The sequence below is a fragment of the Erythranthe guttata genome, chromosome 13 (genome assembly GCF_056151865.1).
Source record: "Erythranthe guttata isolate IM_541 chromosome 13, IM_541, whole genome shotgun sequence".
NCBI classification, from domain to species: domain Eukaryota; kingdom Viridiplantae; phylum Streptophyta; class Magnoliopsida; order Lamiales; family Phrymaceae; genus Erythranthe; species Erythranthe guttata.
Genome location: NC_142545.1, coordinates 799844 through 812763, shown reverse-complemented (window position 1 = coordinate 812763; position 12920 = coordinate 799844).

Here is a 12920-nt window from a genome sequence, read left to right as displayed (position 1 = left end):
GCAGTTCGTAAAAACAGAAATAAACGAGACACAAATTTTAATGTGGTTCGGATACAACTGTACCCTACATCCACGGGGACCTGCAAATAAAATTTACTAATTTTTAGTTTTACGAATACAATAATAGGACTTAATCAAAATACAAAGACTCCCTCTTTGTTGACGCCGTTCTTGTATACTACGCTGAATTATAAATCTTCAATTTGCAGCACGTCCCTTGCTCCGCACGGTTGAACTCCCTTCAACGCTGATTTCTTCAGTCGGCGGATCGATCTCCTCCCGAGATCTGTTTAAGCCCCTCTCCCGAAGAACCGGTCTTCTTTTTGTATAGAAGAAGCAAACTTGTGATACTCGTTGAATCTTGGTGTCTTCACCACAAAGCCTTGAAGCCGATATATTTTCTATGAAAATCACGTATCACGATGGAGCAATAAAAACGAGAGGAAAAAAATATTTCTCTGAAATCTTCTCTCGATAGAAAAACTCCGGAAGAGCAACAAAGAAAAGAGAATTATTTTTCTCTCCAAAAAGCCGCGCACAATCACGTTCTGATGTCTTCCTTTTTATACGTGATTGAATCTTCCTATACAAGAAATAAAGAAACCCATTAGGTTTTATTGTTAGACGTACAAAGAAGAGTTTTTAATAGAAAAGAAATATTAGCCCACTACTAATGAATACTTAATTCCCATAAAATATAAAATACCAATGAAATAAAATCCATTAGGTTAGGGATTCTTATTCACGTAAGGAAAAGGATTTGTATAACAAAGGAAGGTCTTAGTCATAGAAATTCCTTGTTAACACATCACTTTATGTAATTAAATAAATTAATGACAAAATAAGAGTTTAAAGCATTAAGGAAACTTCCCTAGCTTTAGACACACGTTTTTCACACACGTGCTGAAAAACCGAAATTAGAATCCTCTCGGATTCTAACAATCTCCCCCTTTGTCATCTATTTATTATAATCAAGTCCTCCCCTTAATCAAATACCTGAGAAAATAAAACAATCAGATGATAGACGGAAGCAATAAAACAAAGATCATTATCAACTCTTTCTACAACAAGAGTGGCATCAACTGCTGCAATAGTAAGTGCCACAGTTTCAGCAACTGTTCCCACAGTAGTGGCTTCGGCAGGTGGTTCACAACGGAGTCAGCTCCCCCTGCATGTGTATCTTACTCTGTGAATGATCTTTAGGCAGCTCCTCTTGTAAATGCATTCATTCTTCCCCTTTGCTTACTCGGCTTGATACACTTGGAAGGCGGTGGATGACAACGTGGTAAATTATCCACGTGATAAAAAAAAAAACTCAGCAAATAATGTCTGCATTAGCACCCCCTTTTATATTCTTGTGAAGACCTAAACCAATTAATGACAATAAACATCTCTATAGGTTTCCACTTGGTGTTGTGGACTTAGAATCCCACCGCGATTCTAACACTCTCCCCCTTTGGCATTGATTGGTCAGAACATTTACTCCCCCTAAATATATGATACATGCATGAACAAGGGTTAGCAAATTCAGAATAACATCTGCACATATAAACTGTTGCAACAGTTTATCAAACAGTTTAAGCTCTTAGCAAAAACAGCTTAGGAAAGCATATAGGTAAAATTGTTCAATTAAGCAGGGAACAACAAAAAAAAAATGCAGTAGCAGAATCAACTTCCCTTTACAATGAATTCCTCCTTAAATGACCTCCTCCTTGAATGACCTCCTATTTTTTTTATTGTTCCAAAAACTGTCGGATGAACTGTCTCAACAGTTGTCTGAACTCCCCATGTATTCCAGTACTGTTCCAGCAATTGTTTAGTGCATTGTGGCAACAGTTGTTTGAACTCCCCCTGTGTTCATGCCAACTTTACTGTTCTTTTTCTTTTCTCCCCCTTTCTGGGCAATCACCATGCATAGATAAATTAACATGGACTAATGATGTTGATGTGTCGAGCAATCTGTTCAAACACTTAACAAAAAGATCAAACGAAGAGAGAATTTTGAAAGTAAGTAAGAAGAATCACCATACATGACGTGCACACAAAATCACAAACTCACAACTCAATACCACACGATAATTGCAATGCGAAAATCAAAGGATAGTGATATCAAATCCAACATTAAATAACAAAGACTACAGACTTTGCCAAACTTCCTAAGAAACGTGGAGATGAGAGGAGTAAACTCAATAGATCCGGCTGCAACAAAAAAATAAATTTAACCGGCACATAAACAAAAATCCCGTCTCTCTTTCTCTCTCTCTCTTTTTTTTTTTTTTTTTTTTTTTAAATAATGCCTAATGCAAGACAAGAAGTAAACATGAGAAATAAACATGAGTGAAGAGACATATGTGAATAGGATACAACATGGGCTAACAAAACATATGGGATTTATCTTCACATTCACGATAAATGCAATCCCCAAAAATCCGACTGCCAATGCAACCAATAAATTTAATAATCCCAAGTCAAACACAAAGATGCTCTTATTAGGTAGCGTACACACACGTCTAATGGTAGCTTTTTCTCATGAAAAATAGAGCAATTAAAAGGAACGAGATTATGGTGGTCGTGCAATGTGTAGTCCCCTGGGCTTTCTAATTGAGCCTTGTAGTGAGTGTTCGGTCAAGTGGTTTACTAGCTCGACTCAACTAGGCTTCGAACTATTCACTGACCATATGTATAATTTATATTGGTCGTGCAATGTGTAGTCCCCTGGGCTTTCTAATTGGGCCATGTAGCGAGCTTTCGGCCACGTGATTTACTGACTCGACTCAAAAAGGCTTCGAACTATTCACTGACCAAATGGTTGTAGATATATATATTAGTAACAGTAGTTCAAGAGAGCTTTCATTCATTAAAAGAGGCAGATTTTCCCTATAAAAACATCCAACCATGACAAGACTATTCAGATAAATAAATAAGTTGGAGCCTTTTAAGTAATCATTTTGGGAATTGGTGAAGTTCTACCCCCACAAAGTTTAGAAGAACACGAAGTATCAAATTCACATTTGTCTCAATCATATGTAGTATGCTTAATGCAGGTCCTATATGAGATGCAAAAACATATGAAGTGTCCTACCACTAAAAGTTGCAAGTCTGGACACACAGACTGTTACAACAGTTCATGCAACTGCATCAGATTAAACAACATAAATTCCCAGCGATTTTCGCAAGGAATCAAATTTCTGTGCATCAAGGGTTTTTGCAAAAGCATCAGTTAATTCATTCTCCGTTGCACCATAATCAATTGAGACAACCCCCTTTTCGACCAAGCCCCTTATGAAAACATGACAAATATCAGTAAGTTTAGTTCTCGAATGCTGAATTGGATTCATAAACTTATTTTTCGCATACAAATTATCACAATTCAGATTACCAAGTTTTTTATTCCCCAAACTAGCTTTGTCACAAGAACTGTTGGAACAGTTAGTACTATCATCAGATGAGTTTAAAGAAGTAATGGCAGATAAACAATTAAGATCAGACTTCTTTACCCAGATTTTTTGTTGAGTTTTATTCACTAAATCAACCTTTATCTTGGGTTTTTGAGACGACACAAAAGTGTGATCAATTTTAGCGGAAAGTGGTGAGCGGGCCATTATTCTTTTAACCATTTTCAAGTACTTAAAACACCTGGGTCGTATATGACCAGGAACATGACAAAAATGACAGGTAGGAACAAAAACTTTTCTTTGAAATGGCTGTGTTGGTGCAACTGTCGCAACAGTCTGTGAAACAGTGGATTGCTTAACAAAATTGATTTTTCTTTTAGGATTTTCTTTCTGTTTCGATGCACCAGTAGATAGCTGGTTACCCCCTATACCTATACGACAGTAGTTCGGCTGATTTTTGTTCAAAATTTCATTCAAAGTTACTCTACCAGTATTAAACTTAGAAATAACATCTTGGGTTTGAGCAAATTTAGCCTGCAAGCTATCTATTTCTCTACTAGAAGAAATAACATTTTGTTCAAGAGTAGAAATTCTTACCTTCAACACTTTATTTTCCTCTATGAGAACATGCTTATCATTTTCAAGGCGCTTATTTACCTCAGATACTTCAAGCCACTTCCGGTACATTTTTTCATATACATCTTTCACCTCTTCAAGGGTTGACTCTTCATCATCACTACTGCTCTCAGATTCACCAGCAAAATTAAATGATGAAGTCAGACTATTGTCCTTATTTAAAGATAATTCATCATACCTGAAATCTGTCGGACAGACTGTTGCAACAGTTCCCTCGGTTCTGCTCATCGAAGTAGTACCACTGAATGCCATAAAGTTAGTGGTTTGATCTCCTTTGTTGTTCTCATCCTCATCACTGTCCTCTTTATCACTCCAAACAGTGGTGAGTGACATCTTATTTTTCTTCAAAGTGTTCGCACACTCGGCCTGAATATGTCCAAAACCCCCACACTCTCGACATTGTTTTCTCCTAGACTTTGCATCACCAAAATAACCATTATTAGAAAACTTTTTAAATTTGTTAGGGTTAACAGACTTACCTGATTGAGAGGAATTTTCTCTATTTTCGATTTTTTTACGCAGGCTTTCGAGGTTATTTGACATAATTGCTAAGGATTCTTCAACATCAATGTCACACTCATGAAATGTTTGGCCTTGTGAGATGCCATGGGAAGCTTCAGCTTGGAATGCCACATTCTTCACCTTTTTCTTTTCTCGAATATTTGCTCTAAAATTCATTTCTTGGGTTTGCAGTTTACCCATGAGTTCATCTAGCTTTAGCGTATTGATATCTCTCACTTCTTCGATTGCTGCAACTCTGTAAGCGAATCTTTCTGGTAATGAACGTAGTGCCTTTCTTACCAACTTTGTTTCCGAGTATTGTTCACCTAGTGCATACGATTCATTTGAAATATCACACAGCTTAGCGTGGAAATCAGCAATCGTCTCGTCCTCCTCCATATGAAGACTCTCAAATTTCGTGGCTAGCATCTGCAGCTTAGATGTTTTAACAGTTGATGTGCCTTCATACGTCACTTGTAGGATCTCCCATGCTTTTTTTGCTGATTCACACGATGCTATCAATTTGAACTGATTGTCACCAACGCCATTGAAAATTGAGTTTATCGCCCTTGAGTTGTAATTGGCAAGTAATATATCTTCATTAGTCCATGCTTCTTCTGGTTTTACCGTTTGCATACCATCCGTTCCTTTAGCCATGGGCGGGGTCCAACCAGTCACGATAGCACGCCAAGCTCGTTCATCAACGGACTTGATGAACATCTTCATCTTCGATTTCCAGTAAGAGTAATTTGTTCCATCCAAGAGAGGTGGTCGTACTGTAGACGCTCCTTCACGATGAAGCATATCTGCACAAAACAATTTAAAAAATTAAATCCCAAAATCTCACTAAGTGTATCTAGTGACAGGCTCTTGATGCCAATTGTTAGAATTTATTTCGTGCAGATATAAATTATTTGTGTCAGATTCAGTTTTTCGTTACTGTTGCGTGAAGTGTTGCAACAGTTCGTGAAGCAGTTCGTAAAAACAGAAATAAACGAGACACAAATTTTAATGTGGTTCGGATACAACTGTACCCTACATCCACGGGGACCTGCAAATAAAATTTACTAATTTTTAGTTTTACGAATACAATAATAGGACTTAATCAAAATACAAAGACTCCCTCTTTGTTGACGCCGTTCTTGTATACTACGCTGAATTATAAATCTTCAATTTGCAGCACGTCCCTTGCTCCGCACGGTTGAACTCCCTTCAACGTTGATTTCTTCAGTCGGCGGATCGATCTCCTCCCGAGATCTGTTTAAGCCCCTCTCCCGAAGAACCGGTCTTCTTTTTGTATAGAAGAAGCAAACTTGTGATACTCGTTGAATCTTGGTGTCTTCACCACAAAGCCTTGAAGCCGATATATTTTCTATGAAAATCACGTATCACGATGGAGCAATAAAAACGAGAGGAAAAAAATATTTCTCTGAAATCTTCTCTCGATAGAAAAACTCCGGAAGAGCAACAAAGAAAAGAGAATTATTTTTCTCTCCAAAAAGCCGCGCACAATCACGTTCTGATGTTTTCCTTTTTATACGTGATTGAATCTTCCTATACAAGAAATAAAGAAACCCATTAGGTTTTATTGTTAGACGTACAAAGAAGAGTTTTTAATAGAAAAGAAATATTAGCCCACTACTAATGAATACTTAATTCCCATAAAATATAAAATACCAATGAAATAAAATCCATTAGGTTAGGGATTCTTATTCACGTAAGGAAAAGGATTTGTATAACAAAGGAAGGTCTTAGTCATAGAAATTCCTTGTTAACACATCACTTTATGTAATTAAATAAATTAATGACAAAATAAGAGTTTAAAGCATTAAGGAAACTTCCCTAGCTTTAGACACACGTTTTTCACACACGTGCTGAAAAACCGAAATTAGAATCCTCTCGGATTCTAACAGTAGTTATTTGAGTTAGCTTTATAATCCAACTTAAATCAACAAGATTGAATATTAGGGGAAAAAATATGTATGAATCAACGAACATTGTTCACAACTTTGATGTTTTAATCAGATATCTAAAATTCAGAATGTGATTTATTCATACATAAACTTTCACCTGACATCGAATCTAGCTGATTCAAGTTGGATTAATGTTTTCATATTTTGAATTTTGCCAAAATTACGTTCAAAATCAATACGATATTAATAAGTTCGAAACGACATTTAACATTTCAGTTGATTATATCTTCCGCTAATTTATGCAAAAAATGTTTTCAAAATGATTAAAATGCACGATTATTTACTTTTGTTTGATTTTTTTTTTTTTTAAATTTGTCAAACTTTAAAACTATTTTCGAGCTCCATTTAATTTAGAGTGAAATATTTAATTAGGTTAGTAACTTAATATGTTTATGTAATGAAACGTTGAAGCTCGATTCATTATATTAACGATCGATGAAATTACATATATTCGAATTCATACTATATATACTTGTCGCTTTTTACGTGTTATTAAATATTATAATAAATATAGGAATTTAAAATAAAATCGAAATAAATTATGCAAAATGTTGGTGAGAGTGACAAAATTAATAGTCCCACAAAAACATTCATTAAAAACTCCGAACTAAAAGGGAGGCCATTTACTGATATTCTGAAATGTATTGTTATTATCGACTGGTCCCTCAAGCTTTTATTTACGTTGTTTAGTGGTTGGATATTTTCTATTTTGGATATTTTCAATTGTACTTTATTTTTTTCTCTTTCAGTATAATGCATCCATTTATTTATTTATTTCTTATTATTTTTATTATTTTTGTTGGCATGTAGAAAATTGTTTAAATTCATAGAATGAATTCAGATTCAGGGATGTGATAAATGTCGTTCGAGCTTTAATAATACTGTTACGACTTCAAACGTGATTTTGATCATTATTTTAATTCCAAATTTTGCCAAACCCAAAAAATAGAATTTGTAGTATTCTGAGTTAGTTTTCTAATCCAAGTTGAATCACCAAAATTGAATGTCGGACGAGAAAGATATACATGAATCAATGGATACTTGATACGCGTAAAACCTACGTATGAAAAACCTTTATGGATCGCGACCTGGTCTTCTGCGCCAACTTAAAATACCGTTTTGACCCTTTTGTATCCCGAATTTGACAATTTTGCATTTCACAAAAGTTGTAGATCTTGAAGTTAGTTTTCTAAGGACACTTGAATCAGCTCAATCGGAGGTCGTATGCAAAAGTTATGCTTGAAATACGAAACAGTGCCATAACCCGCGATAATGCACTTTTGCACGTGTTTGGTTTGATTTTCGGCTCTGCTTCCAAAATCGTTTCGAATCGGCAAAAATAGCCTCTTTTTACCTAAAATATAAATAAAACAAGAAACGCATAATATGTACAAATAAAGCCGAAAACTCGGACGAACGAAGACTAAAACTCGAAGATTCGATAAGTAAAAGTTGTGCAAAATGAACACTTATCAATACTGCCCACAACTTTGATATATTGAGGTTCTAACATTCAAAATGTGACTCATTCATGCATAACTTTGTCACACGGCATCCAATCTAACGGATTTAAGTTGGATAAGAAAGCTAACCCAAAGGACTACAGTTTTTGTGTTTCGAATTTTGCCAAAATCAAAATAGAAATATGTCAAAATCAGGTTCGAAGTCAAAACGACATTAGTAAAATTGAAACGACGTTTAACACTTCAGATTCAAATATCATAAGTGTTCAACTCAAGAAATGATTCTTCATCATTTATTAAAAAAAGAAATCCCTGTTATTTAAATTTTGTAAATATTCCATTGTGATTTTCTTTTATTTTTTATTTATAACGAAACAACTCACATCCAATCATATAGTTAGTTTTCGTAATCAGCACATGAATTATAATTAGTTTTCATATATATACTAACAAAAAAAAAAAAAACAATTATTGACCTCTTTAGAGGATATATAATCATATGATTGATTGCAAAAATGAATTAATTAAAGAAAATATTCGATTGTTTATGATTTGTACGTACGCTTCTATTCCTTAAAAAGGAATCCCTCGACAATATGATTCATTTATGGGGCGTGCTAAATCCCACACTAAAATTTAATAAATCCCGCACATAAATTAAAAAAATTTCTCTATGTATTCATATTCTCTCTAACTTCTCTCTAAGATGATTTTATCCAAGTCACTCAAAAATCATTTTTTTTTACGTGAATAATCATAAAACATGAGTTCAGTTTTAATTAATATTTATTCGATTTCATTAAGCCTATTTAATTATTCAAATATCAATTCGATTTTTTTCCTCAAATTCCAACTTTATTTTAGTTTGAACATGTGAAGATTTTTGTGAAATTCGAACTTGGAATGCTAGGGACGTTTTTAGTGTGTGATTTGGTGAAAAAAGTTAGGGAAAAAGAAGAAGAGTGGGGAAGGAAAGGAAAAGATTTTAGAGAGAGAAATAATTTATAGTTATGTGCATGATTTGGTAAAATTAGTGTGTGATTTAGCATTTCAGTTCATTTATTTGTGTACATAACTCGGTTCAAACTTGACTCGGAAAATAAAACATATATCAAGCATCGTGGCATTTTCGAACAATTACCGTAACTTCTTGAGATATTATAATTATCAAAAAAAAAAAAAAAAACATTTTCGAAATAGAAACATCAAATACAACCCAAATTATAAAACATAAGAACAACCAATGTGCCTTATGAAGCCAATTATTAAAAACAATAAAGCATAATAAAAAAATAAATAATTAAAAAAACTCCGATAAATAAATTAAACGAAAGAAGGGATTGCGTGCATGCGTATCTATATCTCAATGCCCCAAAACAACGACTTCCGGATTATCGTCATCGTCGTCGTCGTTGTCTTGATCATTGTCCTCAAGTTTCTTGAACGTGTCATCGTCATTGTCATCTTCAGAATCACGATGCACCGCGTGAATGGACACACCACCGTCGGTTTTTGGGGTGGGCCCATCGGTGCAAATTTCTTTCGATAGTAGAGGGTCGCAGCTCTCCGCACCGACTTCTCTTACTATGACCGAACAAACCAAGATTGTCGTCATAAAAAGAACGACGAGTCTTGTTTTCGACGCAAACATCGTTGATCTCGTGTTTTAATTGCTTCCTTTATAAAAAAAGTTGGTTTAACTTGGCAATTAGTTGCTAAGTAATTTTGTGTGTACTTTGGTTTGTTTGTCTTAAAGAGGTGGGATTTGAGATGTTGGGGAGAGGCATTTATGTATGTGGTTATGGTGATTGGATTTGTGTTGTTGAGGAGTTGTAGGAGAATAAATTAATTTGGTTGGTTTGAACAATTGTGTGGCTAGACTTGTTCCCACTTCCTATTTTTGGACAAATTAACTTGTCATTTTCAGATAACTATTATATTTCACTTCTTGTGGTTAGATTTAATCACATGGGAGAGGTTATTGTAGTTTTATTTGATGGGTAAATTACGGCCACACGCTGATGTAAGATTAAATTACGATAAATCCCTCGTGTTTGGGTATTTACAACAATTCCCTCAACTGTGAATCTTCTTACATATCCACATTTGCAAAGTTTAATTTACTGGATTTTTTTAGATTATGTGGAATATTCCAGTTTGTACAGGTTTTCGCCCATTCGAGTTTCACATTTTGAAACAAGATGATTATATAAGAGTGTCTTTTGGCTTGTAAATACCAGATTGTGGTGCACCAGAAACTGCATTTTTGTACAAAACGAGTACAATCTAGAGAAAATTTCACGGAATCTAGAAGATTATATTGAATTTGACACCACAAGGCGGAAGTGAAAGAAGATTCATAGTTGAAGGGGGTGGTTGTAATTACCCAACCATGAAAAAAATTTCATCTTAATTTGACCTTACCTCAGGGGTGGTCGTAATTTACCCAAATATTTGATTAAGGGTAAAAAGGGAATATCCAATAAACTAAAAAATTGAAAAGGGTTGAATATAAGAAAAACCAAACTTTGAGGTGGTGCGTGTAATTTCTCAAATCTGATGGAGTCCAAGTGTAATTATATAACCTCGTCGAGATAGGTATAATTTATTCGAAAAATACATATAAACTTTTAATGTCTCCTTAGTTTTGCTCTTAAAAGGTGGAAGTGGGATACTTGTAATTTTATGTAATTATCAACTTAAACAAGATTAATTAAGAAGTATATACGTTTGACCCTAAAAATAATTAATAGCACTTTGTACCCTCAAAACATGGTAAATTATTCACCATGCATCTTAAATTGAATTTTTTGAACATTATATTACGGACAATATAACCACTAAAAATATTAAATTACCTTCATTAGCTCAAAAAATTCAATCGGGGTGCATTGTGCATGATTTATTCTGTTTTGAGGGTGCACAATGCTAATATATTTTTTTTAAGGGTGCAAAGTACCAAAGTACTGTATTTCAAGGGTGCAAAGTGAGATATGATAGATTTTTGAAACTTAGGTCTCGAATTCTCAATCCACAAGAAATCATTGAACGGTTTTCTTTAACTAGTTATTTTAGTCCATAAAAATAACCAATCAAATGAATGGAACATATCTAAACTAAATTAATCCCTACACAAAACAACCCAAAAAATAAAACAAATAATTTATTTCCTAACTAATATAAAAAAAAAACATTTGAAGGTTCAAACATATATATGGCAAGGACGGTGGTGGTGGTTTGGGCCGCCGCGGTGGTGGTGGTGGCAATTGCATTTCTTTCAACACCCGTCGACGGAAACAAAATCATAAGTTACGGTGTGATGATGCCCGATGTTGTTATTCCAAGGCAAGAGCCGACAATCCAGCGTGCGAGAAACTACAATTGGGGAGTCCAATGGACGGCTGAGCCACCACTAGCACCGCCGCCGGAGGCGGAGGGTGGTGCAACATGACATTCGCCGCTAAAGGAAATCGATAAATACAATATTTGGATTCATATATTTGTTAATTAATTATTTGATTGATCAAACTCTTATTTATCTACGTTGTTCAATAATCATAACAATAATTTTATTAACAAGAATTATGGTTCGAGTTATATGAATTTTTTACGTTGCATTTTCTTCTTAAGCAGATACGAATATTGGTTTCGATTTTCGTTTCCATATCCCCATAATTCTTGTTTTATATGTGATCCGGTTGAAATTGCCCGGTTCGAGGAAACAAGAACATGGGCCGAAAAGCAATAGTACGTGGATAATTAGTTTGGCCCGATAAGTAAACACGGGCCGGACTAATTGAATCGTTTATCGTTAATTAGTTCGGGATGCCTTGGAATTGATTGTGCTGGTATTTAGCACGTTGCAAAACAACAAAACACTTTGAAGCATATGGAGAGCACGAAATAATATTAAAAAAATGAGTTTGTTAGTGGACGAGGCAATTTAGGGGTGAAAATCGGCAGGAACGGATCGGAAATAACTTTTTCGGAATTTCCAAAAACAAAATTCGAAATTTTAATATTGACTCTTGATTTCGTTCCAAGCAAATCGGAATTCAAAAACCCGTTCTGATTGCCTCGGAATCGGCGGAATTTCGAAAATTGCATTAAGTTATAATATTATTATTTTCTTTCCAAAATTTGATAAAATGGAAATTTTCATAAGTTTTTCCCTATTTTTTTTTTTTTGAAATTTTCCTACAAAATGAAAGAAAATCCACAAGGGAGTTCGACAAATGCAATAAAATCACATGCATGAACAACAAAATGCAACAGAGAGTTTCTTATACCAGCTAATATTTTTCTAGGATTTTAATTTACTTGGCCATTGGGTATTTTATTTTTCATATCATAAATTATATTATGTAATTACATGATATATCATAAAATTGTAATAATTGCTTGATTTATGAATCATAACCTATGTATTTTTTCTTCTAATTATTTATTTTTCGTCCTTAGTGCTTTTCAAAAGTCGATTGGACAAATCAAGAGTCATTGAGATTATGGAAGTAGAGAATGTCGAAATTCACTTCCACGTGTCCGATGTAGCCGAAGATTAAAAGATTGTTTGTAACGATTAATCTTTTACGTACATTGCTGAAGTTAAAAATAAGCAAAAAGCTTGTAAATTGCGAATTTATTTTTCATTATTGCCAAAGCAGCACGTTTTAGTTTTCATTATTGCCAAAGCAGCACATTTTATTTTTCATTATTGCCAAAGCAGCACGTTTTATTTTTCATTATTGCCAAAGCAGCGCGTTTTAGTTTTCATTATTGCCAAAGCAGCACATTTTATTTTTCATTATTGCCAAAGCAGCACGTTTTATTTTTCATTATTGCCAAAGCAGCGCGTTTTATTTTTCATTATTACCAAATTAGCACTTTTAGTATTTTTATAATTGCAAATTTAACACCCTAGCGCGTTATTATTAAATACCAAATTGCCCTAA